This window comes from Peromyscus californicus, unplaced genomic scaffold (genome assembly GCF_007827085.1).
Source record: "Peromyscus californicus insignis strain IS unplaced genomic scaffold, ASM782708v3 Scaffold_12__1_contigs__length_115047231, whole genome shotgun sequence".
NCBI classification, from domain to species: Eukaryota; Metazoa; Chordata; class Mammalia; order Rodentia; family Cricetidae; genus Peromyscus; species Peromyscus californicus.
This window is the reverse complement of record NW_026294413.1, coordinates 59097788-59125286: the sequence shown is the minus strand read 5'-3', so window position 1 is coordinate 59125286 and position 27499 is coordinate 59097788. Positions and strand designations below refer to the sequence as shown.

The 27499-nt window shown below is 44.5% G+C and overlaps 1 long non-coding RNA gene across 1 annotated transcript in view; it reads right to left on the bottom strand.

Annotated features, from left to right (window-relative positions):
- Nucleotides 1-27499, bottom strand: part of LOC128107267 (uncharacterized) — an 80134-nt gene that overhangs the window by 19512 nt on the left and 33123 nt on the right. The window contains exon 2 of the long non-coding RNA XR_008217028.1: nt 15901-16064. This is a non-coding gene — a long non-coding RNA (uncharacterized LOC128107267). The remainder of the gene's footprint in view (nt 1-15900; nt 16065-27499) is intronic.

Here is a 27499-nt window from a genome sequence, read left to right as displayed (position 1 = left end):
GAGTTTTCTAAACGCCTCCTTCCATAGGTGATGGCAGCCCCCAAGCCCCTATCCTGAAGTTACCTGGTGACTGTAAGTTCCCAGTCAGCTTATCACCATACAAAAAGATATTCAGTCCTTTTGAGGATTCATGTATGAAAAAAAAAATTGAAATAGGGTTAATGAGGTAATTCCACAGAGTCTGATAGTCAAAGGGGTTTATTTTGGGTCAACTTACAACAAACAAAGGGGTGTTGGTCGCAGGGTCCAGGGGAGGTGAGGCACTGTCCAACGCGATTCTCTGGAGAGCTCTGCCCTGGTCCGCAGTCCTAGCATGCAGCCTCCAAGACCACGAGGTAGCCAACAGAAAGCGAGCACATATGCATTTTAGTTCTTAAGGGGTTCCTGTCTCAGCCACGCCCCGGGTCGGGGCAGGTACCTAGCAGTTACCTGCTGCCTACTAGGGGCGGTGCTTCAGGGGTGAAGCACAGATAGCCACCCCTACATAGGATAGCACCCAAGGCTGCATATATCGAAATATTATAGCCATGGAAGTGGATTCAGGCACACTACTGAACTCTGGTTCTGTGTACACCCTTGAGAAGGCAGAAATGTGCCCCAAGCTAGAGACAAGCTTTGTGAGGGGATGTCTTTATACTTTCTATTTCTGGGATCAGGAGATGAAGACAGAAAGAAAAGGAAGATCTGGGGCTGGTTCTTCTGGGAATGAAGTCTTCATAGCCTCTTTCCATGGTTCACTCAAAAAAAAAAGATAGATGATAGATAGATAGATAGATAGATAGATAGATAGATAGATAGATAGATTAATAGATAGATAGATAGATAGATAGATAGATTAATAGATAGATAGATTAATAGATAGATAGATTAATAGATAGATAGATAGACAGATAGATACCAGCACAGTGCTAAAAAGCCATCCCATGGTCCAGTCCACCATCAGACTGTGTGGCTCTGTCTTCTGGGGTGAAACCGCATCAGTTTATAGGCTTCCACTGGCCCTCAACCAGCTTCCAAAAGCAAGAACAGTTTCAACAAGCTTCACCCTCACAGGTGTCCATGTAGTGTCACTGAGCTAAGAGACAATGCCAGTTCTTCCTGTGCCACTTTTGAGATGTTAATATAACATCGCCTCTCCCATACTCCTTATATAACCCCCTTGCTTGTTCCTTCATTCTCTGTATTAACTACTTTTCTCACTGCTGTGAGAAAACATTTGACAAAGGCAACTCAGGTAACGGGGAGGAGTATTTTTGGCTCACGATTTGAAGGCACAGACCGAAGTGGTGGAGAGGTCCCCAAGGCATCAGGAGTGTGACATGGCTGGTCATGGTGGAGCTACACTCAAGGAACGAAGACAGATGAATGCCGATCCTCAACTTGCTTCCTCCTTTTTATTTGGCCTGGGACCCCGTTCAGGAGACTGCGCCACGGGTGGGTTAGGGTGGGTCCTCCCACCTCATTAACTTAATTTAGAAACTCCCTCACATGCATGTCCAGAGGCTTGTCTCCATGGCGATCCCAGAGCCTGTCAGGTTGACAATCAATATTAGCCCCCACACCCTTTCTCCCTTCACTTGTACACAAACTTTTCCATGTTCGAAAGAGACACTAGGTTTGTCCACTCTGCTCATTCGGATTGCAGACAGCAGCACAACTCTAGCAAATGTCTTCCACTTAGACAGTCGCCTTGAGACCAGCTGCAAAGGAGACCGGAAGTAAAGAACTAACAGCTGCATCTACCCCCCAGGCAACAACCACGTTCACTGTTAACCCCAATTTTGCCAGTCAGAGTGGAGGCACACTCCACTACCCCCAGGCCCTAAGGATCTGTCACACAAGGCTTCAAAAACACCCTGCTCTTTGCTTAGGAATCATCTTGCTTCCAATCCTTGTAGTTATAATCCTGGTCCTGTGACCACTGCATCAGGCAGGGGAAAAGGAGGTGATAAGGGGGGGAAATACAGCAGTCATTACATGGGTATGCCCTTCCTCGGCAAGAATTTCCTGGTTATATCAGCAGTCTTCCCTGTCCCACTTTCCCTAGAGAGCAGGCAAGGACTATGACAAAGGGTGAAGGCCACACCCCCTGCCGTTCTCTCTCCCCACTTTAGATGACCAGTGTTTGATTCCCTACCCTACCTCATTCCGGACAGAAATGACAGAGAGGGGGTGAGAAGTGGAACAAGAAGGGTTCAACCCATCTTTATACAAGAAACTCACTTTGGCCAGGCGGTGGTGGCGCACGCCTTTGATCCCAGCACTAGGGAGGCAGAGGCAGGCAGAGCTCAAAGTTCAAGGCCAGCCTGGGCTACAGAGTGAGTTCCAGGACAGCCAGGGCTACACAGAGAAACCCTGTCTTGAAACCTGCCCCCCCCAAAAAAAAAAGAAAGAAGAAAAGAAGGAAGGAAGAAGAGAGAGAGAGAGAGAGAGAGAGGAGAAAGGAAGGAAGGAAGGAAGGAAGGAAGGAAGGAAGGAAGGAAGGAAGGAAGGAAGGAAGGAAGGAAGGAAGGACGGAAGAAAGAAAGAAAGAAAGAAAGAAAGAAAGAAAGAAAGAAAGAAAGAAAGAAAGAAAGAAAGAAAGAAAGAAAGAAAGAAAGAAAGTTGCTTTGGAAATAACAACACTAATCCATTCATGAGGGGAGCCACATTTATCTGTGGGTATAAGTATTTAGAATACATTAGAAATGATATTGGTTGAGGAAAATGGCAGTAGTTGGTTCTCCTCCAGGGTCCATGACCTCTCTAGTCATGAGTAGTTGGCTAGGTTTACAGTACTAGGCATGACTTCCTTCCTAGGCCTTAAATTCAACTAGACAGTTTTAATTACCCTTGCTATTCGGATCATTTTTAATGTTAGTATTCTTCATTCGGGGAGGAAGTCATTCCTCATTCTTCTGAGGAGGGCAATTCTGATATCCAATTTCACTCTGCCCTCCTGCTTCTGTCCCTCCCAATATTAGAGCTTGGATGCTGGGTCACACATCTCTAGCAATGTAGCATTTCTAACCCAAGAAGCTCCATCAGGGACATCCAGGCACAGTTCTCTATGAAACATTGTCAGAATCGAGGCTAGAAGGGAGTGAGAGTTAAGAAAGGAAACCCATTCAATCACTTAAGTCCCTCCTGAAGAACAGCAACAAAGTGGGCATCTGGGAAACCCATTCAATCACTTAAGTCCCTCCTGAAGAACAGCAACAAAGTGGGCATCTGGGGCCAGAAATGAAAACATCACCCATGGAGCTTCCCCGAGGAGTCCACACAATCCATTTCACAATGGCGCTTAGGGCTCATTATTTAGAGTCCTCTGTAGATCTGACCTCCCTTTAAGAGCCCCTCTAGTACAAGTATCTTGGGTTATAAGATCTTGCTTAGTTAGTGTTTATTGAGTACCTACTATGTGCCTGCTGCTGTGCCCAGAGCTGTGGGAGACTAATGAGTACTCAACATCTTTGGCCTTTCAGAACCTACCAGTTGGGGGATAAGAGGTGAGCCTCAAGACCATCGCAGAATGACTCAAAGTAGGAGATAAGCACTCTTCTCTGAGCTCACACTGGGTCTGAAGGTTAGCTCAGCCTGATTAAACCTGCTGGGCAGGCCCTGAGAGGTCATTCGGAGCAACTCTTCACACTAAAGTCCTCCGCACAAACGCCTGTTTGTGGAGCAGCCCTTGCTGGCAGTTAACTGTTAACTGCAGCTGACACTATAAAAATGGGAAATTATTGAGCTTTTTGTTGTAAAAGGTTTTTGAACCACCTATTAGCCTAGCCAATTTTCCCACTGAAGCATGTAAAAATTGTCATTTTGAGTCACACTGAATCAGCCACAGGCTCACTGGAGCTACTTTAGTGCAAGAGGGCAAAAGTGAGTTTCTAGCCAGCAGGAAGTCAGAGCACCCAACCCCACTACCATCCTAGGTCCCCTAAAACTTAATGTGTACCTGTCACTCACAAATTACAGTCAGTATTTGTAAACATAAATTTCAGATTGGACAGACATCCAGTGTGAAAGAAATATGGACTCTATCCACCCTTTCAATCTACTCAGGTCTTCAACAGAAAGGAAGAGACCACTCATATTGGGGAAAGCAAACTGCTTTACTCAAGCCACCAACCCCCATTATGATGCCTCCTGGAAGCATTTCACAGACACACGGGAATAATGGTTAGCCAGATACCTGGGCATCTCATAGCCCAGGCAGGTTGACAGAGAAAATAAAGCATCATATGGAAGATTACAGAGGACTAGACAGTCAGGTAGATGTGCTTCTAGTCATTGCTATGAACAGAAGGAAGCCATGAGAATGTCTAGATAAATAGTAATTGGTTATTCTATTGTTCTTTATATTGGATTCTAAATACACGGCTAGCCATGTAAAGGGACATTATTTATCAGTGATTTTAAATGACAATAAAATAGGATTTCTGATAATCCAGACTAAGGGGATGCTCCTCCAGACGTAACACCCAATCCTTCACTGGGTCCACTGCATGCAGATAAAAAGAAATGTTTTATAGAGGACATTATGTTTGGATTGATAAAATTGGGAAAATTATGCTAGGACAGTAGACTAGCGAAAATATTCTATCCATGTTAAGTTAGCTAAATTTGATGAGTAAACTACACTAAAGAAAAAGAATATTCCTTATTCCTAGGAAATACAAATTGGAATATGAAAGGATAAGGACTGAGCTGTTTGTCATCATGAACAGCTAGATACAGATTCATACATACATATATAGATGATAAAGAGATGATATATAGGTAGGTAAGTAGATACATATATATAGAGAGAGTTGATATATGTATAGATTATATAGACAGATAAGAAGAGAGATAGATATATAAACATATAGACGATAGATTGTAGATAGATACAAACTATATTATGGATAGAGAGGTATATACATACATAGATGATATATACAGATAAGTACATAATACATACATACACATGTAAATGTAGGTAGATATAGAAATAGATGAGAGATTGGTGGATAGATAAATGACAGGTGACAGAAATAGACAGATGATAGATAATGAGGTAAACTTAACTGCAAGTTAAAATAGATTAAACCTTGTCATGCATTCTTTGTACTGGTCCTCAAATTCTACAATTTTTCAGTTGTTTCTCAATAAAATTTCAAAAAGGAATAACAATATTTGTGGTCACTTTCATTTTAATAATTGAGAATTAATGCCTTGGTCAAACATTTGAGGCCTAAAAAATGTTTTTTTTAAATGAAAATCTAGCCTAACACTTTTTCCTTTAGAAAAATAAAATGTGTCTGAAGTCTAGGAAGAAAGTAGGAAACTTAATGAGTTTTTGATGTCTTTTATGCTCTTTACAGATTTTTCACATGTAATCTCTAAAACAAGCTTTTAAGGTAGACTAAACCTTCAGTTTCCAAATCTTGAAACTGGGCTCAAAGGACCCAGATGAAACTCCTAAGATAAAGTACAGACTGGATTTGAGTCCAGATCTAGTCAGTATTCACAGTGCCACACTGAATGTTCATCACTAAATGTTTATGTGGTATGACAATATCACAATCATCTCATAATTTATATATAAAATAAAGATGTATTCCATATTATGTATTACCTTTGATACTAAACATTCTTTTCCTAGCTCATTCTAAAATCGCATCTGTCACTGAACGTTAGTTTTGTACATGTCCCCTTAGAAGCTTTGATGGACAAACTGAATCATGAAACCAAGGAAAAGGAATGCCAGCCGAAGGTCATGGCCACACAGTATGCACATACATTTGTATACACCATATGTACACACCATATGTACATGCACAATACACATATACATATATATATATATGTGTATACACACACACACACACATGCTTCTACCTGTATTTCACATAGAATTGCAGCTGGACCCTTGCTCTCTGGGTTAGTCAGACTTTATGAAACCAGCAAAACCAAGAGAACATATACAGGAATATAGAGAAACATTTTCCAAAAGGATGTGGAAGCCCAAAAATCCTGTGATCTATTGTGTAGATGCTGGCCCAACAAAGCCAGAGGTGCAAATCCAGTCCAGAGTTGGCTGTGGTGACCTAGGCCAGTATTGCCAGCACTGAGGAGGTGGAGGCAGGAGGATCAGGAGTTCAAGGCTACCCTTGGTTATAAAGCAGGTTCACCGCCAGCCTGAGTACATGAAAGCCTGTCCCAAAAAGATTATTATTATTATTATTATTATTATTATTATTATTATTATTATTTTATTATTATTACTATTCAGAGAGCCAGGAGGCTGGTTGTGTAAGTTACAGTCAAAGACCAGGACTAGTGAGACGGCTCAGTGGGTAAAAGTACTGGTTACCAAGCCTGGTGACCTGAGTTTGATCCCTGGAATCCACATTGTAGAAGGAGAGAACCAACTCCTGCAAACTATCCTCTGACTTCCACATACACACCATCACACACATATACACACACACACACAATACACACAATAATAAGTAAATGTTTTAAAAAAATTAATCCACAGTCGAAAGAAACAAGTGTCAGTGTTTGGGAACCAGAAAAGATGGACATCCAGGCTCCAGAAGAGAAAGCAAAGCCGTCCTCCCTTGAATCTTTGTTACATCAGAATCCCAACATGGCTGGATGATGCTCCCCCACACCAGTGAGTATGGATCCTTTTTACTCAACAAGCTGATCTCTTCCAGAAACTTCTCCCAGCATGCCCAGCAACAATGCCTTGCCAGCTAATCTGGGCCTGGGGAAAGCTGACACAAATTAACCATCACATTCCCTACTAGCCCAGACCCTCACACTCTCAGTTTGGATCAGTCTTCCTCGGCCTTCAGGTATTATCAGGGACTGCAGGAGCTCAGGTCCCAGACAAATCAGGACCATCCATCCAATGCCCCATCCCCTCAGGTGACTTCTCCCAACATTGCGCTCCACGGGGCTGATTTCCTTTGCCGTGTTCGCTGTTGTGATTCCAAAGAGATCTGAGTGATGTGAGACCAGACAGAGAGTTTGGAGACCACAGAGGACAGCACTAAATGTGAAAAGGCCGTGTCAGTTAACGCAGACTTGACTTCATCTTTTCCCTGCTCTGGTGGCATTTTGAAATTTTTCTATTACTCATTTAGATTCCAATCTCTGAGCTTTCCCCTCTCCTGTCTTCCAGCTCCTAAAGTCAAACAGATTTTTCTCAGCAAAATAACCCTCAGTGACTACCAGGGACAGACTGGTATGTGGGCTACAGCAGATGTACACGACAACTTTCTACAAGCATTTTAAAGGGTTCTGTGTCAAGATAAAATTTGTCTAATGTAGCATTTCCTCTCAAGTGCAATTTATCTTCCCTTACATGTCGAACTCCTTATAAATATTAGATATTCTTTTTTTTTTTAAATCACAAACCTAGTTTGTTATTTTACCCTTGTTCAGGACAAGCTTTGGAATTAAATTGACTCTTTTACTTCCGCTTGTCAATTCAGTTTTACTTTCAATTTTTTTTCTCCCTCTCTGCATTGAAATTCAGTGAGTATCTGACATTTTGAAAAACAATGTCAATTAGAATTCAGCACTTCTATGGAAGCCATTTGTCCCCAAATGCCTTTTTTGCACACCTCTTGGTGGACTTGATGTCCTAGGAAAACCAATACTGACTACAAAGTCTGCCTTTTTGTGCCCCGGAGCTAACTCTAAGTCGTGAGGCTTTGCCTGAGACCCAGCAAAGAGTCCCACACAGCTCCTACCATTCCTAAGCCCAATGGTTGTACAGTATTGGCATTCAAGAGCTGTCGCCTGTACCAGACCCTTTGATGTGGCAACCCAGGAGAAGGAGTGGCCAGAGCACAGGACCACAAACAGCTCATGTCACAGAGGGGTGCCCAACGAGACTGACAAAGACAGGGGCTCCTGGTAAGACTTAGGAAGACCGTGTGTAAACAATGACGTCAGAAGTCGGAAGCCGTGCAGGATCTGCAGATCAGAAACCCATACTGGATGGCGGCTGAGGCAGACGCTGTGACCGAAAGGGACAAAACCCTCTTTGGGTACTGATATTTTTATAAGGCTTTAAAAGAGGCAGAGTCCAAACCTGCCAGACTATTTGTGCTTAAAAAAAAAAAAAATTTAAAACCCCACCAACAGGCGGCTCCCTGTGAAGCATCCCCCAGCTTCCCAACTGAAATGAATCACCTCTCCCGGTACTCCACAGCACTGGTGTGCCTTATTTACAACCCTTGAAATATCAGATGTGGAAGTGTTTTGTAAACTGAAAAGCATTACACAAATGTCAGGTGTTGGGGGCTTGGCAGGGGAGCAATAGATAATGTATCTCTTCCCCTGCCGAGTCAGGAACCAATTGAGAGACTCGGGGGAGCCAGACGGAGAGTGGCAGTGAGACTTATTGCCGGTAACAGCTGGCTTGGAATCAGGGCAGCATGAACTCACTCGCGGCTTCTCCCCCTGAGTTAGGATCACCCACCCAGTGGAGGAGATTGCATTCATGGTGGAGACAGGCTGACTAAAGAGCCTACGCACGCAAAGGTGCCATTCTCCAGTAAAAGCCCTGAGTGGGGAGCAAAGCCAGGCCTGATGTGTTTGTTACCTTCGGAGTCTCTGTATAGAAACACAGGTTTGCTCGGAGAGAGGCCTATGCTGTTGTCCCTTGGGCTGGGCGTACGTGGTAGACTCTGGGCTACATACCGAGGACGTACAGCGAGACCTCAGGGGACTTGCAATCTAGGAGAAACTAGTATCAATCCAAAGGTGATGGCGGCGCCAGCATTAGGAAGGGTGGGTTGATTCTGCCTTGGTGGGTTGGAAAGGCTTCACAACGCTGCTGATAATCGAGTTGGCTCTCCGAGTATGCATAGAAGCTCGGCAGATGGAGAAGAGAAGAAAGGGAATTATTCCCACTAAAGGAGGCAGCGGAGCAAAGCCAGGAAAGATCAACCCCTTTATGGGATGAAATGAGACACAAATGAAAGTACACCAGCATCACCAGAGTTAGGAAATGGGATACTACCATCCTGCCTTACACCAGCACTGAAGGTCCAGCTTGATAGCTCGCTCAGCTTTTTATAAAAGAAAAACAAAGAGTTCTCATTTCTAATTCTCTGCTACAGTAATAAAAAGGTTTTCTGGGTTTGAGTTGTGGATTGTTGTTATTTTGTTTGGGTTTCTTAGGTTTTTGTTTCTTAACAGGGTCTCACTATGTAACCCAGGTTGGCCTGGAACTCACAAGAGATCCACCTGCCTCTTCCTTCTGAGTACTGAGATTAAAGGTGTGTGCCACTATGCCCAGCTTTGTTTGGTGTTGTTTGCTTTGTTTGTTTGTTTTGTTTTGTTGTTGTTTGAGACATAGAATCATGCTGTAACCCAGGATGGCCCCAATCTTGTGGCACTCTCAAGTGCTGGGTTTCAAGTCATGAGCCACCTTACCGGGCTTCTCTTTCTTTTATTATTCAATTTTTTTATTATTGTGTGCGTATGAGTGTTTTTCCAGTGTGTATGCCTGTGCATTACGTGTGTGTCTGATGCCTGTGAGCTCAGAAGAGGTGTTGGGTCTCGTGGAATTGGAGTTACAGATGGTTGTGAACCAGTATATGGGTGCTAGGAATCTAACCTGAGTCCTCTGCAAGAGCGTCAAGTGCCCTTAACTGCAGAGCCAACTCTCCAGCCCCCAGATTCTCCATACAAATAAATAAATCTTGAAAAGGGCACCTGTGTGAACTCAGACGCAGTCACAGGATTCTTTAACAAAATGCACAGTTCTGGGGCTGGAAAGATGGCTCAGCAGTTAAGAACACTTACTGCTCTTCCAGAGGACCAGCTTCCCAGCACCCATATGGGAAGACTCACAACACCCCGACACTCCAGCTCCAGGGAATCTGCCGCCCTCTTCTGGCCTCTGTGAACACCTGCATACATTTAACAAAGACACAAACACATATATTAAAATTTTAAAGTCTTTTTTAAAAAACTACAGTGTCATAGACAATAGAAAATAAGAGTAGATACAATTCTTTACTAATATTCCATCACACATTAAAGGGAACTTGTGTCCTATACATCCTTAATCAATATGTAGGGAATGTATTGGTTGTTCCAGAGTAAAACCCGTATCCAAGTGTACCTTCCCACATGTGCTGCTCTCTGTATACTGAAAAGCAAGCTGTTGGACTCCTCCCTCCCAACTTACATCTTCAGGATCCCTGCACATTGTGTGTCGGAGTAATGTTTCCAAGTAGCTGCCTTTGTTTGAGAGAATGGAACCAAATTCATTCATTGTCTGAATTTTTTTTTTTTTCCAAAAAAAAAGCTTTCTAAAATCTGGGCACAGCCCTTGACTGCGAACTCTAAGATGTCAGAGTCACTCTCTCAACAGTTCCCATCACCTCCCCTAACCAGCAGCCCCAGAGTACTTGCCTCTTTGTCTTCTCCTGTGCCCGACCTGGCCTTGCTGTCAGCTCAAGAATTATCTGTGAAACCTCATGACTCAGCTGAGCTTCACACCCGCATCCTCGCTAAACAACAACTGGGACTCTTGACCAGAATATTTCTAAATGTCAGCCTGTCCTCACCCTCCACATGGCTGCTGCTTCTGTTTCCAGAAGCCTTTTGTTCTGGTTAGGACTCGGAGTGCTGAATTGCTCAGAAAGAAACAAACACACACACACACACACACCTGTAACAAAATGACAAGTTTAATACAGCAAAGAATTAAACAAAAAAAAAAAAATGAGGCACTCAGTTGATCAGTGGGTAAGCAAACTGTTTGCTGAAATTAAATATTAGTGATCCACAAACAGGTGAAAATTTTACCCTCTCGAGTAATCAAAGCAATACAAAGTGAAACAATGGGAAAACAAAATTTGTTAAAAGGATATGTGAAAGACAAAATCCACAGATGTCAAGATTTAGAAGGACAGATATTCTGGTACATTTCAGATAAATTGATATAATCTTTGGTGAGAGCAATTTCAGAATAAATGCTTCCAATTTTTAGATTCTAATGATAAAATAGAAATCAGAATGTATGCACAAGGGCACAGATCATTATTTATATTACTAAAATACAAAACAATAGCAGTAGCCTTAATGTCTTTTGTTTTTACCTGTTTGTTTGTTGACACGGGGTCTTCTCTGTGTAGCCCATGTTGGCCTCAAATTCTCCTGCCTCAGCCTCGCACTTAAAGTCTATTTCTTTTTGCATTGTTTTGTCTTTTCCTCTTCTTTCTTGGAGACTTAACCAGGGCCCCGTGCTTGCTACGTAGGCACCTACCACTAAACTACCTACCCCAGCCTTCAACTCATTCTATAGATCAGGCAGCCCTGAAACTTGTGGCCCTCCTGCCCCAGCCTCCCTAATAGCTGGGATTCTAGGCCTGTGCCACAAGGCCCAGTTCAATGTTATCACTGTTGTTTGGGGTTTTGTTGTTGTTGTTTTAAACAAATGATTAAGTGAATTAGTACTGACTGGGCTGATAAAGATTTTAATGCATAACAAAATATATCTGTATACATATGTAGCATACTTATCCAAATAAAGTTATGCCTAGAGAGGGGACAGGAGGGGCTAAGCTAAAATACCAGGACCAGTTGAATGTTGTTACCTTCGTTTTCCTGTTATTCAAATTGTTTTTAATAAGGATGTGTCATATCTATGATGGGGATGAAAGTCTGAAAAGACACTGGAATCTGGAATCAAGAGTCCTGGCTTCTCATCCAAGTTCTGCCACTGAAAGAATTATCAAGCTTCCAATAATGTATGTCATCTCTCTAAGTGTAATTTTTCTTTTCTGGAAGTCTCTGTAATGTGCCAGTGTGACCAGTCTGAGCTGGTTGTTATAATCCCTTTCCCTGTAAGCTCGCAGATGGAGCATATGCCCAGATGGAGAAGGTGGAGTCTTATGTTTATCAAGTTGCTGCAGGAGACCAGTCCATTCCCACTCATCATCACTTACCTGCTGGCTCAGATGGTATCATGGGACAGCAGTTAGTCTGAGGATGTCCAACCCTCCCTCAGACCTTCATCCAGCTTCTCTGAATCCTGGACAAGATATATACTTAGCTCTGTGACAAAGCACACTTGTTTCTCCTGTGAGAGATCCACAAAGTCAAAGGCAGCAAGAGCTGGCATAGATCTGGCCCATCCCCATGGATACCAGCTCAGACTTCTGGGTACGCTCTTGTCTTGACCCTCACATTTATATACCTGCCCCAAGATCAAACACAAAGACATCTCCCACAGTTATGTAAGATAATTAAACACACAAATATCTAGTGGCTTTGCTTCTCTGGCGGAACTATGACTGATACAAGTATGAGGTAGAGTTTATTAATTAAGGCCCACATTTCCACCTAGAAGATTTGGGGATTTCTTTGCTAGTTTAAGATTCCTCCCAGCCCTTGAGTAAAATAAACCCAAAGTCTTTGCATCTGGAATCAGTTGAAAATCCAGAGAATCGTCATTTCTACACAAAGCTCATACCTCTGTTGGTTGGATAGTTGAGGAAGTGACCAGCACACATGACTAACTCCTTCCCTTTCAGAATCTCATGAAAAGGTAAAGAGAATGAAAGGTACAAGCACAAGGCCAAGAAATGAGAAGAGCGCCAAGCGTGGCTGGAAGACATAATGCAAACGAAACAGTGGTGTTATAGTCCGAACATCAAATGTCCTGACAGGCTCATGTATTGAGTTCTAAGTCCCCAGTAGGTGGCACTTTTGAAGGAGGTTCTGGACAATTAAGAAAGGGTGAGGAGGCTGGGAGGCGGTGGCACACACCTTTAAGCCCAGCACTCGGGAGGCAGAGGCAGGTGGATCTCTGTGAGTTCAAGACCAGCCTGGTCTATAGAGAGAGATCCAGGACAGGCACCAAAACTACACAGAGAAGCCCTGTCTCGGAAAGCCCCCCACCAAAAAAAAAAAAGAAAGAAAGGTTGAACCAGCGTTAGCAGAGATCCCACATCCACCAATGACAATGGGACTTAGCTGAAGGAAGTCGGTCACCCAAGGTGTTCCAAAGACTGTTCCTGGTCCCCAGTTTGTTCCTCACTTGCAACTTCTACTTGATTCCCTCTGTTTCCTGTCTGCCATGAGGAGAACAGCTTCCTCCTCCTCCACACACCCCCACCAAGATACTTTGTCTCACCAGGAAATGGATGGGAAGCAAGGACCCTGGGCTGAAATCGCTGAAACTGGGAGTCGAAGGAGCTCTTCCTCTGAAGTTGTTCTATGGGCATTTAATCCCAATTAGTCAGACGTAACTAACACAAGCCGTGACTGATGAGGGAGAACACAGGCAGGCCAACCTACGGTACAGGTGAAGGGGTCTGCAGGGCCTGAAAGCTTTCAGTCTAGACTTCGAGAATGCAGGAAACCCTATGCACAGGTGTGGGGAGTGGTCCTAGGACGGATGAATGCCTGTGTACTAAACACAGTCCGTCCACTCCAGCTCCCCCCTCCTACTGTGAGCAGACCAACTGCAACCAGGACTGCTCTGCAATCCAAAACTTGGAGGAAATTCTCCTTTTCAGTTTTTAAAACTTGGAGTGAAACACACTTAACCAATGTTCCCATCCTGGGCTGGTGAGATAGGTCAGTGGGTAAAGGAGGCTGCTACCAAAGCTGTTGATCTGAATTCAATCCCTGGTAGCCTCATGGTGTGGAAAGGGAGAATCAACTGACTCAAGCTGTCCTCTGTCCTTTACATATACAAACATGTGTGTGTGGCCCCCGTGTGTGCGAACACACACACACACACACACACACACACACACACACAATCAATCAATCAATCAATCAATCAATCAATGTGAAAAATACATCATGTTGGGGCTGGCAAGATGGCTCAGTGGTTAAGAGCACTTGCTCTGGCCCAGGATCCAGATTTGAATCTCAGCACCTACATGGTGGCTCACAGTCATCTATAACTCCAGTTTTAGGGGATCCAATAACATCTTCTGACCTCCAAGAACACCAGGAATGCACTGGTGTGCATATGTACATGTAGGTAAAACACTCATACCCATAAATGAAATAAATCTAAAAATGTCTAGCCATACCGTCTTAACCATGTTTAAGCACACAGTTCAATGTCAACTGTTGTCACCGTCTTTGGCATTCCTCTCCACCCCTCTCTTTATCTGGTAAAGCCAAAACTCTATCCGCTGAACAACTTCCAAGTCTCTCTCCCTTGGCAAACACTTTCTCCCTGTCTGTCTCTGTAATTTCTGACTCCTCAAAAATGTCTTGTGTAAGTGGAGCAGTACAGTAGACCTCTCTTGGGATTGGCTAGTTCAAGTAGCCCAATGCCCTCAAGCCCTATCCACCTGCAGCATGTGACGGTGCGGCCTTTTCCATGTATATACAAACAGCCCCTGACTTAAGATTTCATCTTAATAATGGTAGAAACAGCATTGTGGGATTTGGGGATTATTTTGTTTTGTTTTCTTTTTTTCCAGGCTAGTGATTTGTGATCTAATATTCTCTTTGTCATGCTGGGCAGCAGCCATGAGCTGTAATTCCTGGTCAGCCAGGTTATAGTGTGGGTAAACAACCAACACTCCACAGTACACCGTGTTGCTAAGCTCTGTTTATAGGCTGGACATGCTGAATTTGCTTTTGATGTCTGATGGCCTCAATCTGCAGTGCATGTATGGGGGCATGGCCCCATTCTGACTTGAAGAACATCACAATATACCACATTTGGCTTAATCATTAATCTGTTGATCAAAACTTGGATTGCCTCCATGTTTTAGCTATTGTGACTAATTCTGCTATGAACATATGTGCACAAACATTTCCTCATGATACTGATTTCAACTATGTACCTATGAGTAGACTTGAATTACATGCCAATTCTGGGTTCCCATTTTTGGGGGAATTGCCACACTGATTTTCATAGCAGTACCCATTTCACGTTCTCACCAGTGCGCCGGGCTCATAATTTCTCTACAACCTTAACTACGCTCGCTGTTTTCTGGATAGGTTTTTATTTTTTGTTTGTTTGTTTGTTGAAACAGGGTCTCACTATGTATGCTTGCCTGGAACTCACTCTGTAGACCACTCAAACTCCCTAGAGATCCACCTGCCTCTGCCTCCCAAGGGCTAGGACTGAAGGCGTGTGTCACCACACCTGGCTTTGTTTTTAAAATGGCAGCCATCCTAATGAGTAAAGGGATGTGTTTTTGTTACTTCTCTGTTGCTGTGAAAAATATCACGACCACAAGTAACTTAAGGGAAAGGGGTTGATTTTTACTTACAGTCCAGAGGCATAATGGCAGCAAAGGTAAGACAGTAGGAGCAGGAAGCTGAGAGATCACATTTCCTGTGCACACAGGAAGCAGGGAACAATAACAGGAAGTAGGGGAAGACTGTGAACCCTCAAAGCTGCTCTCAGTGGCATATTTCTTCCAACAAGTCTCCACCCTCTAAAGGTTCTTTAACTTCCCCAAACAGTGCCACCAAATGTTCAAATACATGAGCCCAAGACTCTATTCCCAGGTTAGGAGTGAACAGGCACTTTTGAGTGGCCATTGTTCAACCCCACTGGTCACAATCCCTTTGGGACACTCCTTGAAGACAGAACCCAGAAAATAATAGTGGTACCAAACAAGAGTGAAGGCATGGGCTCAGAAGATGGACCAAATCCCATCCAGGAGGGCAGAGTCACAAAAGTTCTGGGAATTAAGCCCAAGAGAAGTGGGCTTTGAGTATACAAATGCCATGACTGAGATATAAAGAATATGGAGAAAAGAATCCATTTGGCAAATGGCGAGTTGAAGCCTCCAGTGAACAGCAAAGTGGTAGTGATATTAGTGGGTCCACAGAGAATACAACCCAGGCCAGTAGTTTGCACATCAGTCAACATGTTTTCATGACCATAATAACGTGTATGAGGCTTACCAGTTTGAAGCTTATCGAATCCACATATAGAGAGGCCATGGGGAGATTTGAAGTGGTTAATGAATGACGTGCAGCTGTCCTTGAAGGGAAGGAAGGAGGCAGAGGTGGAAGACAAGAAGAGAATGAGGCTTCTTTTTACAAAACGAAGACTCAGTACACTGGGTCTGGAATAAGAAATGAAGTGTGTCAGGGCCAGCGCAATGGCTCACCGGGTAAAGGTACTTGCCACCAAAACTGATCCTGAGTTTGATCCTTAAGACCCATATGGTAGAAGGAAAAAAATGGACCCTATCGATTGTCCTCTGACCTCCACTCAAGCACTGGGGCACACTCCCGCTTATTAAATAAATAAATGTAATTCTAAAAACTACCTTTAAAAAAAGAGAAAGAAATAAAGCATGCCATTTAAAGCTCTCTAAGTGACACCACATAAAACCCAACATGGTGGCCTGTGCCAGTAATCCCAGCAGTCAGGAAGCAGAGGCAGGAAGACTAAAAGTTCAACCACAAAGTAAGCTGGAGGGCAGCCTGAGCTATAGGAGACCCTGTCTCAATCAAAAAAAGGAGAAGTAGGGAGAAAAGCCAGGGAGGGTATGGCTCTTCATGGATCTTTAGTGTCAGAAGGAGCCTCGGTGACCTAACTGGAACCCAGGGAGAGACAAATCGTGCCTAGCACTTGCTATGACAAAATCAAGGCCCGATTTTGGTATCTATCTGTCTTCACATGCAAATCGGGGTGACCTCAAGCAGTAAATCAGTAAGTATTTGTCTGTCATTCACCTTGAGTCTAGCTGCAGGCCTTAGGAGGCTCACCGTGGGGCAGCCCTTTGCCCCTAGAGTTCCTACCGACGCCGTGGAAAACTGAGAGGAACATAAAGTAAACTGACAGTGAGTTGACCTGAGACAGCAGATTGCGGCACTGCCATTTTTTCCTTCTGTCTGTATTTCCCTTAGGCTGTGGGGAGGTGGGGGGGGAGATGACTTCCCACAGTTCTAGAGACGGAAAGTCCAAAATCGAGGCACCAGCAGATCCGGTGTCTGGAGAAAGAGGGAGGGAGGAGAGAAGTAAAAGGGGGGGGGGGGGGTGACGACACCACACAAGGACCAAGCCTGCTTGTCGTGAGCACACCCTTAGCACACAGCAATAGTATAGCTAAGAAACTGCTGGATCCAGAAGGAGCTAGCCTGTGCATGCGTGTGTGTATGCTCATTTGCGCATGCCTGTGTGCATGTGTGTGCAGGCACATGTGAATATGTGTCCATGTATTTGCAGAAACCAGAGGCAGATGTTAAGTGTCTTTCTCAATTGTTACTATGTTTTAGGTTGATTTATTTTTATTCCATGTGTATGGCGTTTTGCCTGCATGTATATCTGTGTACCACAAGTGTGCAGGGCCTGCCTGCAGAGGCCAGAAGAGGGATCAGACCTTCTGTAACTGCAGTCACAGACTGTTAACTGCCGTGTGGATGTTGGGAACCAAACCTGGGTCCTCTGCAAGAGCAACAAGATGACGCTGAGCCGTCTCTCCAGCCCCTCCTCAATTGTTCTTTATCTTATTTTTAAGACAGTATCTCTCAGTGAACCTGAAATTCACCAATCTTGGCTAGACTGACTGGCCAGAGAGCCTTGGGGAGCCTCCTGTATCCGATTCCCCAGAGCTGAGATTATAGGCACAGTGCTGTATCAGCTTTTTATATGGGTTCATGAGATCTGAACTCAGGTTCTCAGGCCTGGGTGGCAAGCACTTTGCCAATGGAACCATCTCCCCAGCCCCTAAGTTTCAGCATCTTCTTGGTCTGATCATCTCCCTTGGCCCTATTCATGGACTCCCAGTCCCTGGGGATGGATAGCTGCCATTGTATGACCTTCAGGGAGCCTTTTGTCTATAAATATACCCTCTGTAGTAATGGGAACAGATTCTAGACAGTGAGTGACAGGACTCAAGGTCTCCTCCAGACTGTCTGTCTGAATGACTTCTGGCAAGGCACTTAGGGTATCCTGGGGGATGCCTACCAGTACCTAATTCCATGTTGGCCAAGACTCTGGGATCCAGCATGTCTGAGGCCTAGGGAATGAGGCCTTCCTTCCCCTGTCACCAGTGTTCAACTCAGGCCTACTTTGTGTGTGTGTGTGTGTGTGTGTGTGTGTGTGTGTGTGTGTGTGTGTGTGTGTTAGGGGGAACAGCAGCTATCAGTCGAACAGCAGCCAGGGAAAACAGGGTCAATAAGCTGGATCACTCTATGTATTTCAAGTTCAAACACCTCGATTTCCAGCTAAACTGATTCAAAGTCAGCTCTAGAGGGGACTCCCACAAGGCTTTGCACAATCTAAATAAGTCCACCCAATTCATGCTCAGTTGTTTCCTAATCCTTCCCCAATCAGGGATATTTCTGGCCCAGCCCAAACCCTAACAAGTCCTTGTGGGACTCCCTCAGTGCTTGAAAGCTCTCTCCTCTTCTCAGACTATTTCATGGCCTCTCACCTGCTTCTGCCAACCCTAGTCACTGGTTTCTGTTTTTCCTATTTAGTAACAGAGCCTGAGCCTAAGGGCTCTTCTTCCATGATCAAGGAGGCTTCTTGATCTATCCGTGGCAAGGATATGCCAGCTGTCTGTGATTGAGGACAGCTCCAGATCCCCAGACCTCCTCAAGTCCAGGGATGCAATAAAGGAAGATGGAGGAGCTTTACTGCCTCCTGTGAGCCTGGCAGGAAGAGGAAGTGGGTACAGGTGAGGGCAATATTAGGTCACTTTTCTTGCTGCTGTGACAAAAGCCCCTCAAGGAAGTAAAGGTTGACTTTTGTCTCACGATTTGAGGGCACAGTGCATCACAGCGGGGAAGGTGTGGTATCAGGAACATGAAGCGCTGGTCACATCATGTCCACAGTCAGAATGAGAGAGAGATCAAGGCTGGTATTCAGCTTGCTTTCCTCTTCTTATCCAGTCTGGGAGCCCAGCCTATGGGACGATGCCATCCATTTTCCTGGTGAGAATTCCCTCCTGAGTTAAACCTCTCCCTTTGCAGACATGCCCAGACACAGTGCATCTCCTAGATGATTCTAAATGCAGCCACACTGACAGTGTAGATTAACCATCACAAAGATATTGACCCCAAGGAGGACAGGAAACTGAAAATCAACTAATATCAATGTTCAAAATCACTGATTCAAGCTGGGCATAGTGGCTTATGCCTATAGTTCCAGCATTTAAAACACTGAAGCGGGAGAATCACCATGTGTTCAAGGCTAATCTGGACTGCAGAATGAATTTAAAGCCAGTGTTGAGAGACTCTAGAGTGAGTCCCTCTGTCCAAACAAACACACATGAAAGAGAGAGAGAGAGAGAGAGAGAGAGAGAGAGAGAGAGAGAGAGAAGGAGGGTGGGGGAAGGGAAGGGTGCATTAGTTACTTTCCTGTTCTGTGATAAACACCATGACCAAGACATCTTACAGAAGGAAGAATTTTATTGGCCTTTCTCTTCCAGAAGGTTGGAATCCATCACGGCAGAACAAAGTCACGATGAAGAGAGCAGGAAGCTGAGAGCCTCGCATCTTGAACCACAAGCATGAAGTAGAAAGAACGAACTAGAAACGGTGTGAGTATTTAAACTCTGAAAGCTCCACCTCCAGTGACATACTCCTCCAACAAGGTCATGCTTCCTAAGCCTTCCCAAACAGCACTCCCAACTTAGGACCAGGTATTCAAATGGCCAAGGCTATGGGGAGGGACTATCTCATGCAAACCACCAGAGGGAGAGGAAGAAACAGAAGGAGAGAAAGGGAAGAAGGAAAAAGAAAGAAAGTGCTGACAGGGATTCCAAGAACCCAGAGGATGCTGTCTGTCCCACTCCTAAAAGACTCCCTGTCTAGTGAAGGAGGTAGTTACTGAGACAGAGCTGGTGATTTGCATAAAGCCACCCTTTAAAAAAAAAGCCTAACGGAGCATACCAAGACAGTTCCAAGGAAGACGCCATTGATTATGTCTGGGGAGGGGGGAGGGCAAGACGGACATGAAAAGGCCAGTAAAACTTGAAGACTTTTGAGATGTTCGGTTGTACTAAATAGTGGTGATAACGTTTGACATCTTTATCAAACATCATAGATTCTAGTCTCCTATATCCCCAGTGGTGCCCTGAGTCCAGATCTGCTCATCGACACTGTATTGAAATATCAACCTAGCCAATGTGCAAAGCACAGCTAACTTCAAAGCTGGGAAGACCAGAGCGCTGGGCTTCCAAGAGTTCACCCTCTCATGGGACAGAAAGGTGGACACATGACAACACAGTGAAGTGTGAATCCCACAGCAGAGCACCAGGTGCCCACAGTACAAACGGAATGTGGAACTTCACCCAGGGTCGAGGGAGGAGAGAAACACTGGAGACAGAATTAAGAGTACAATGTCCTAATCAATGCTAGAGATGACCAGGACAAGCTGGGGCATAACAAGAAGGCAAGGTGCAAAGAACATTCTGGAACAACACGAGCACAGGCAGAATATGAACACAGTCAGAAAGACGACAAAGAAGATGTGAGGGAAGAAGCAGATCCAGGAGTCTGTGCAATGCTGGCCACAAAGGCCCAGCACAGCGAACGTCAGCATTACTTATAGCCTTTCTTCAAATCCCATAGAGTCCTACCTGTCCATCCCTATATTCTCATGTCCTCAGACTCATAAGAGTCAGGGCTAAAATCAGGGTCAATGCCTCACAATCTCCTTTTGAAAAAAAAAAATGTCTGAAAACTCTTCTCCTACGTAATTCTGATTGTTTACCTAGATGCCCTGTCTCTCCCAGGTTAGATGAATTCCCTGAGCTAGGTTGGCCTGAATTTTAGTGTCCCTCTGTGACCCCAATCAAGGATACAGTTCTGTTTTTAATTCTTAGCTTCCATCTGGTCACCATTAACAATGGTGAGTCCACTGGTGGGTGGTGCTGGTGCACACCATTAATCCCAACACTCTGGAGGCAGAGGCAGGCAGATCTCTGTGTGTTCAAGGTCAGCCTGGTCTAAAGGGCAAGTCCCAGGACAGCCAGGGCTACACAGAGAAACCTTTCTCAAAAAACCAAAAACAACTGTGGTGAGCCCAAGGCTATGCACATCTGTAGACCGGAGTTTTAGAATCTGCTCTCTGTTCCTCATCTCTTGGTACCACTTACTTGGCCCTTATTGGATGACATCTCAGGTCTCTGCTGGACTTCCAGGACCTGACCCTGAAAAATTTTCATCTGTGATGTCTACTGAGCCCTCTTTATACCTGCATGCCAGCAACACACACCTTATTCAAGAGCCTAAGATCAAATTCTTCTCATCCCTGGTCCCGGTCAAGCCTCTGTATTGCCTCATTGGTCCCGGTTTGGCAGACCAACACATCCTGAGATTCCATTGAGATGATGAGTAAGTCTTTCCAGGAGGAATCATGGGAGGTTTTTTTCCAAACAAAAGAATTAGAATATATACAGGCATTAAGAACATACCAAGATGGAGCTGTAGAGATGGCTCAGCAGTTAAGAGCACTGGCTGCTCTTCTAGAGAACCTGGGTTCAATTCCCAGCACCCACATGGCAATGCACAACATTCTGTAACTCCAGTTCTAGGGTATCCAACACCCTCACATATAAATACATACATGCAGGGAAAACACTAATGCACATAAAATAAAAATAAATAAATTATTTTTTTAAAAAAAAGAACATTCCAAGCCATAGAGTATATAGAACTTGACAAAGTGCAAGAAGCATGACATGGCTGCCATGTGGGGTGTGTGAGAAGGGTTACAGAATACAAGGCTTGAAAACGAGAGTGAAGCAAATCCTGCAAGGGCCTTATTCACATAAGACCCTTCTGTGGGCTATCACACACTCCATATCTCATAGCTCTGTGAGTACCAGTCATCTTTCTCATTTTTGGATTAGCAGGCTTCTGCATCCCTGGGAAATTTCTCAAAGTTAAAAGTACCACTTAAAAATTAAATTAAACTAGGGAGATGGCTCAGTTGGTAAAGAACTTGCCAGGTAACCACAAGCCCTGAGTTCAGATCCCCAGGATGCACAATAAAAAACTAGGTGTGGCAACATGCCTGTAATCCCAGTTTTGGGGAGGTAGAAACAGACAGATCCTTGGAGCACATCGGCAGTCTAGCCAATTAGTGGGCTCCAGGCTCAGTAAGATACCCTGTCTCAAAAAAGTAGGGAATGGCACACGCCTTTAATCCCAGCACTCAAGAGGCAGAGGCAGGTGGATCTCTGTGAGTTTGAGGCCAGCCTGGTCTACAGATCGAGTTCCAGGACAGCTAGGGCTACACAGAGAAACTGTCTCGGGAAAAAAAAAGGCGGGGGGGGGGGGGGGGCGGCGAAGGGGGGGCATGGGGGCGGGGGGGGGGGGGAATGATTGAGAAACACAACCCATGTTGACCTCTCAACTCCACACTTACAAACACATACACATGAATATATCCCACACTCACAAACACATACACATGAATATATCCCCCACACACAAACACATGCACATACATATATCCCACACTCACAAACACATACACATGTATATATCCCACACTCTCGCACACATCTGAGTCCAGTAACTAAGGTACTGAACTACCTAGTACAACCCAGGAAATCAAGGAATTTTATTTAAGATATATGATAGGATGCAGTGAGTGGCTGGAAGGGTGTATTAACTAAGGAGACTTGATTGCCAGAACATTCCACACAAAACAGCAAAAACAGAAAAGAAAACCAATTTCTCCTTGTAACTGGAGATCCAGCAACAGAATAAAATGGACTCAAAGTGTCCAGATCCCCCGCCCCATGTCCCACCTTGTTCAACACAAGCAAGAAGTTTTCTCTCCCAGGTCATCAGACTGTTTCAACCATCCTGAAGCAACCACAGAGATAAGAGACGGCCACACACTGACGAGGCCCCTCAGCCAATCTCTGTGGCAAAGAAGACAGAGTTACCTTCGTTCTCCTTAACTAGTCAGGACCCACCACTTGGGCGATGGGTAGAGTTTACTTTTGCCTCAATCTCAAAATGGCATCCTCGAGCTAAATCTGGTAGTGTCGGGAGCAACAGAGAAGGGAGGAATGGATGCTGGGTAAGCAGCTCACCCTTGTCCCTAACAGAGAACGAGGGAGCAAATTAGCATGAAAGCCTCTAGTTTTGATGATAGCACAGAGGTTGACACCCAAACAGAGACGGGAATGGTTTTGGAGAAGGGCAGAGTGGAGATGAGCACAGCAAATTCACTCTCCAGTTTGAAGTGACTGAGACATGTGCACTGATGGCTGAGGATAAGTTTCGGATCTTCCTGGTAACCCCACACACAAGCGAAACCGCAGCTAATTGTTCCCCCGGTTTTTCACGACCCCACGCCACATCTCTTTAGAGCTCTGAAACACTGCATGGTTATTGATTAGCCATTAGTGATTCCCTCTGTCCCTGCATGTGTATTTCCTCTTCCTGTTTAGGACGGCAGCCTCCAAATGACTGGAAATGGGGCTGAGCAGGTGCAGATCGGAAGACAAAACGTTCTTCTTAATGTGAGAAATTAATTTGTGGCTCTAATTGCCTCAAACTCCAAACGAAAAAAAAAAATTATTCTCCCAGCATTCAAACTATAACACAGGCTTTATGTGAATAAAAAAAATAATTATCTATTAGAGGGGAGAAAAAAAAGGACTTAGGTTGCTAAAATGCCAATCTTACCACATTGTTAAGGAAAGGCAAGATTAATGACATCCAGATCTGCATAGAATCATTTCTGAGTGGTGCGCACAGGAGCCTAAAGGTCTAAGATTGCAGGCTTGACAAGATGCCTTAAACAAAGGCAAGGAGAAGGAGAGAAGAGTAGACTGGGAAGGGAGCAGGAAGACAGGCTTCCAGCCTGCAGCTCCCTCACAAGTAACAGACACTGCCAGAGTGGAAATGCTCTGAAATTGCCTTTTGAATCTATAACAGTGTCACAGAACATTGAGTCTAGACTCTTTTCCCAAGAGTGCTTACCCTCTAGACTACAACTTCACTGGCTGTGTGCATGCTCACTTTCCATAGCTGGGCCAAAAGACCCAAGAGTCTCAACCTTAAAAGAGGAAAGATTTGGCCAGGTGGTGGTGGTGCATGTCTTTAATCTTAGCGCTCAGGAGGCAGGGGCAGGCAGATCTCTGTGAGTTCGAGGCCAGCCTGGTCTGCAGAGTGAGTTCCAGAACAGCCAGAGCTGTTATACAGGGAAACCCTGTCTCAGAATAAATAGATAGATGGATAGATAGATAGATAGATAGATAGATGGATGGATGGATGGATGGATGGGTGGGTGGGTGGGTGGGTGGGTGGGTGGGTGGATGGATAGATAGATAGATAGATAGATAGATAGATAGATAGATAGATAGATAGGTAGATAGGTAGATAGGCAAGTAAGTAGATAGATAGATAGATAGATAGATAGATAGATAGATAGATAGATAGATAGATAGATAGACAGACAGATAGATAAGGAAATAGTGTAGTCCGTGGTTACAGAGGTGTCCGTTCATGGCTAGTTGATGTCCCTGCTTTGGGGCCTCTAATGAGGTAGATTGTCATGGCAAGGAGCATATGGCAGAGCAATGCTGCTCACTTCATGGTGGTCAGGAAGTAGAAAAAAGGAAAGAAGCCAGAGTCCCAGTGTCCTCTTTAAGAGCATGCCCCCAATGACCCAACTTCCTCCCACTAGGCCCCACCTTTCCTAAGGTTCCACCAACTCCTGATAGTGCTACAGGCCGGGGACCCAACCAACCATCAGCATCCATGCCTTCAGCATCCATGCCTTCAGCATCCATGCCTTTGGAGGACGTTTCCAAACTTTAACACCCCATAAAGGATTCACAGGGAAATGACCTGGAATTTTCCACTTCACTGATGCCAAAATAGAGCTAAGGGAAAGGTCTCATCTGCAGTGATCCAGTGGGCCAGTGGTGGCTCAGAATTTTACAAGCTGGAGCAAAGTCAAGCCCCTAGCAATTAACTGAAAGTGGCAGTTCAGAGTCCTTGGGAAATTTGCCTAGAATCACCTACCTTCTCATTCCTCAGTCCTCCACTCTAAGGGTGTGTGTGTGTGTGTGTGTGTGTGTGTGTGTGTGTGTGTGTGTGTGGTGTGTGCAGGCTGGAAAGATAGCTCCTTGGTTAAATTTCTGCCATGCAGGCATAAGGAGTAGAGTCCAGAGCCCTATAAACCCATGTCTATGCCATGTAAGTATGGTGACCCATCTTTAATTCCAGCCCTAAAACTGTCTACCAGAGATACCCAGAGCCAACTAATAGACTAGCCATGTCAGTAATTTCTGCATTTAATTGAGAGATTCTATATTCAAAACATGCATTCATGCACACATGTGCACTATGCCAAAAAAAAATGTAAAAATAAGAAAGAAAAGAAAACGTCAAGTCTCTGAACACATGGAAGCCCGGCAGGCATACCAGTTTCCAGGAGCTGTTGCAAGGGAGCATGTCTGTCACAAAGTGTCCCTGTCAAGGGCACATGTTAGCGGAGCAATTGCTCTGCCCGAGGGCCTATAAACAGATGTTGTGAGGAAAGAATGAGACAAGTCAGAAGACTAATCGATCTAGGAACACAAAGGGATGCATCTCAAAGAGGACCCTGCTAGCCCACAGCTGGCTGCAGAAGTCCTCAGTCCCTGCTCCAGGCTGCTGTGCCTGAGCCTCACAAATGATTCCTACCTTGTTCCAAACAGTCGCCCAGTAATAACCTGCCTAACTCCCTTTTGCCTGCATGTGTCTGCCTTTTCTCTTCCTGTTCCCCTTTCTTTTTCTTTTCCTTCTACGCAGAGCAGACACTGCATGATGGACTCAGTTCTGGCACTGTATGCCATCTCATTCTTGTGTTGAGTGTTCTGAAATCTTTGGATTCATCGAGAAAGAGCTGGGGGATAGGGAAGGGGTGATTATTCCAGCAGCTAAGTGCTTGCCATATGAGCATAAGAACCTGAGTGTGGCCACCAGAACCCACATAAAAAAGCTGGGCAGACACAGTACCAGAGAGGGGAAGACCGGAGGATCCCCGAAGGTTGCTAGAAAGCCAGTCTGGACAAATTGATGAGCTCCAGGTTCAATGTTTACTCCCTGTCTCAAAAAATAAGATAGATAATGATTAAGGAAGACCACACATACACGCTAAGGGAAAACCTATCAGACAATAGAAACAGGCAGTAAACTGAAACTAAAGCAACAGCTCCTTGAAGAATTGGAGTGATGATCTAAGACAGAGAGACCTATAAATACTGCAGGCTAAGTCCATTTTCCATAAGGCCAATGCTCGGGACTCCAGTGTTGCCTGCAGAGGTCAGAGAAATCCAGCTGGCTCTCAGATCAGTCTGCAAGAACCTCCGAAGAAATTCTCTAAGCCGGGGCACCATGAGGACAACACAAAGACAGCTAGTGACTCAATGACTGTGCGCTATGGAATGAAACCTAAATAAGCTGGGAACATCAGGATGCTCAGAAGGTAAAGGTACTTGTTCCCAAGCCTGACTACCTAAGTTCTGTCCCTGGACCCCACATGATGGAGGGAGAGAACTGACTCTGCAACTTGTCCTCTGACCTCTACACATATGCCGTGCCATAAACACACACACACACACACACACACACGCACGCATGCACACAAGTAAAATAAATGTAACTTTAAAATGTATAGTATGGTATACATTTATGGTATAGTATGGTTTCAGTTACTCATGGTTAATCCTGATTCAAAAATATTAGCTGAAAGAATGGATGATTCCAGAAGTGAAAGTGATCCCAAGGGGTTTGGAGGGGTTGGAGGGGTAGCTTGTTTGCTGAGGAAAAAAAATTGACCTTTGTCTAGAGAATGTACCCTATATACACTCCTCTCTTGTTAGTTACTTATACTAACTTGGTAATCCTATCAATTGTCTAATATCTCAGTATGTGTGTTTAAATGATCCTTATCTTACTCAATAATGACTCCAAAGCACAGGAGTCATAATGCTGGCATTTGTTGTAATGTATTGTTACAATTATTCTATTTGAAACTTGATCGTAAGTATGTCTGCTGAGGGGAAAAAAAAAAAACATTATCTCCCTAGCCCGTGGTACCAGCTGTAGCTTCATGCATCCATCGTGGCTCATGGTATTTTTTCCACACTGATAAGAGGGGATACTGTGTAGGGTTAACTTAAACAACAGGAAACCCATGGCAGGGTTCTTAGAGTAACTTCCAGTCTTTCCTCATTAAGGCATGGATGGAAACCCTTAATCAGATGTGACAAAGCACAGCCTTTGTCTGGTCCTGAACAGTTAGTTTGTTTTCTCCTGTCTGCCGATCTCTATGCGGTAGACTGTGTTCTTGTTCCGTGCCATTCTGTGCTGAAATGGTTGCTCCCTGGTGTCGCTATGCGTACTATTCATTTCAGAAAATATCTGTCTCTTCTTTCAGCTTTTAAGTAGTCTTCACCTAGCATGCTTAAAGAGGAGCAAGTGCCTGCTTTCGTGCTAGTCATTCACTGTGAATCACCTCAGGACTGGTCGGTTTTTCCTCCACGATATTCAAAATCGCACACTCTCCCCTTTCCTCCATTGCTCTCTA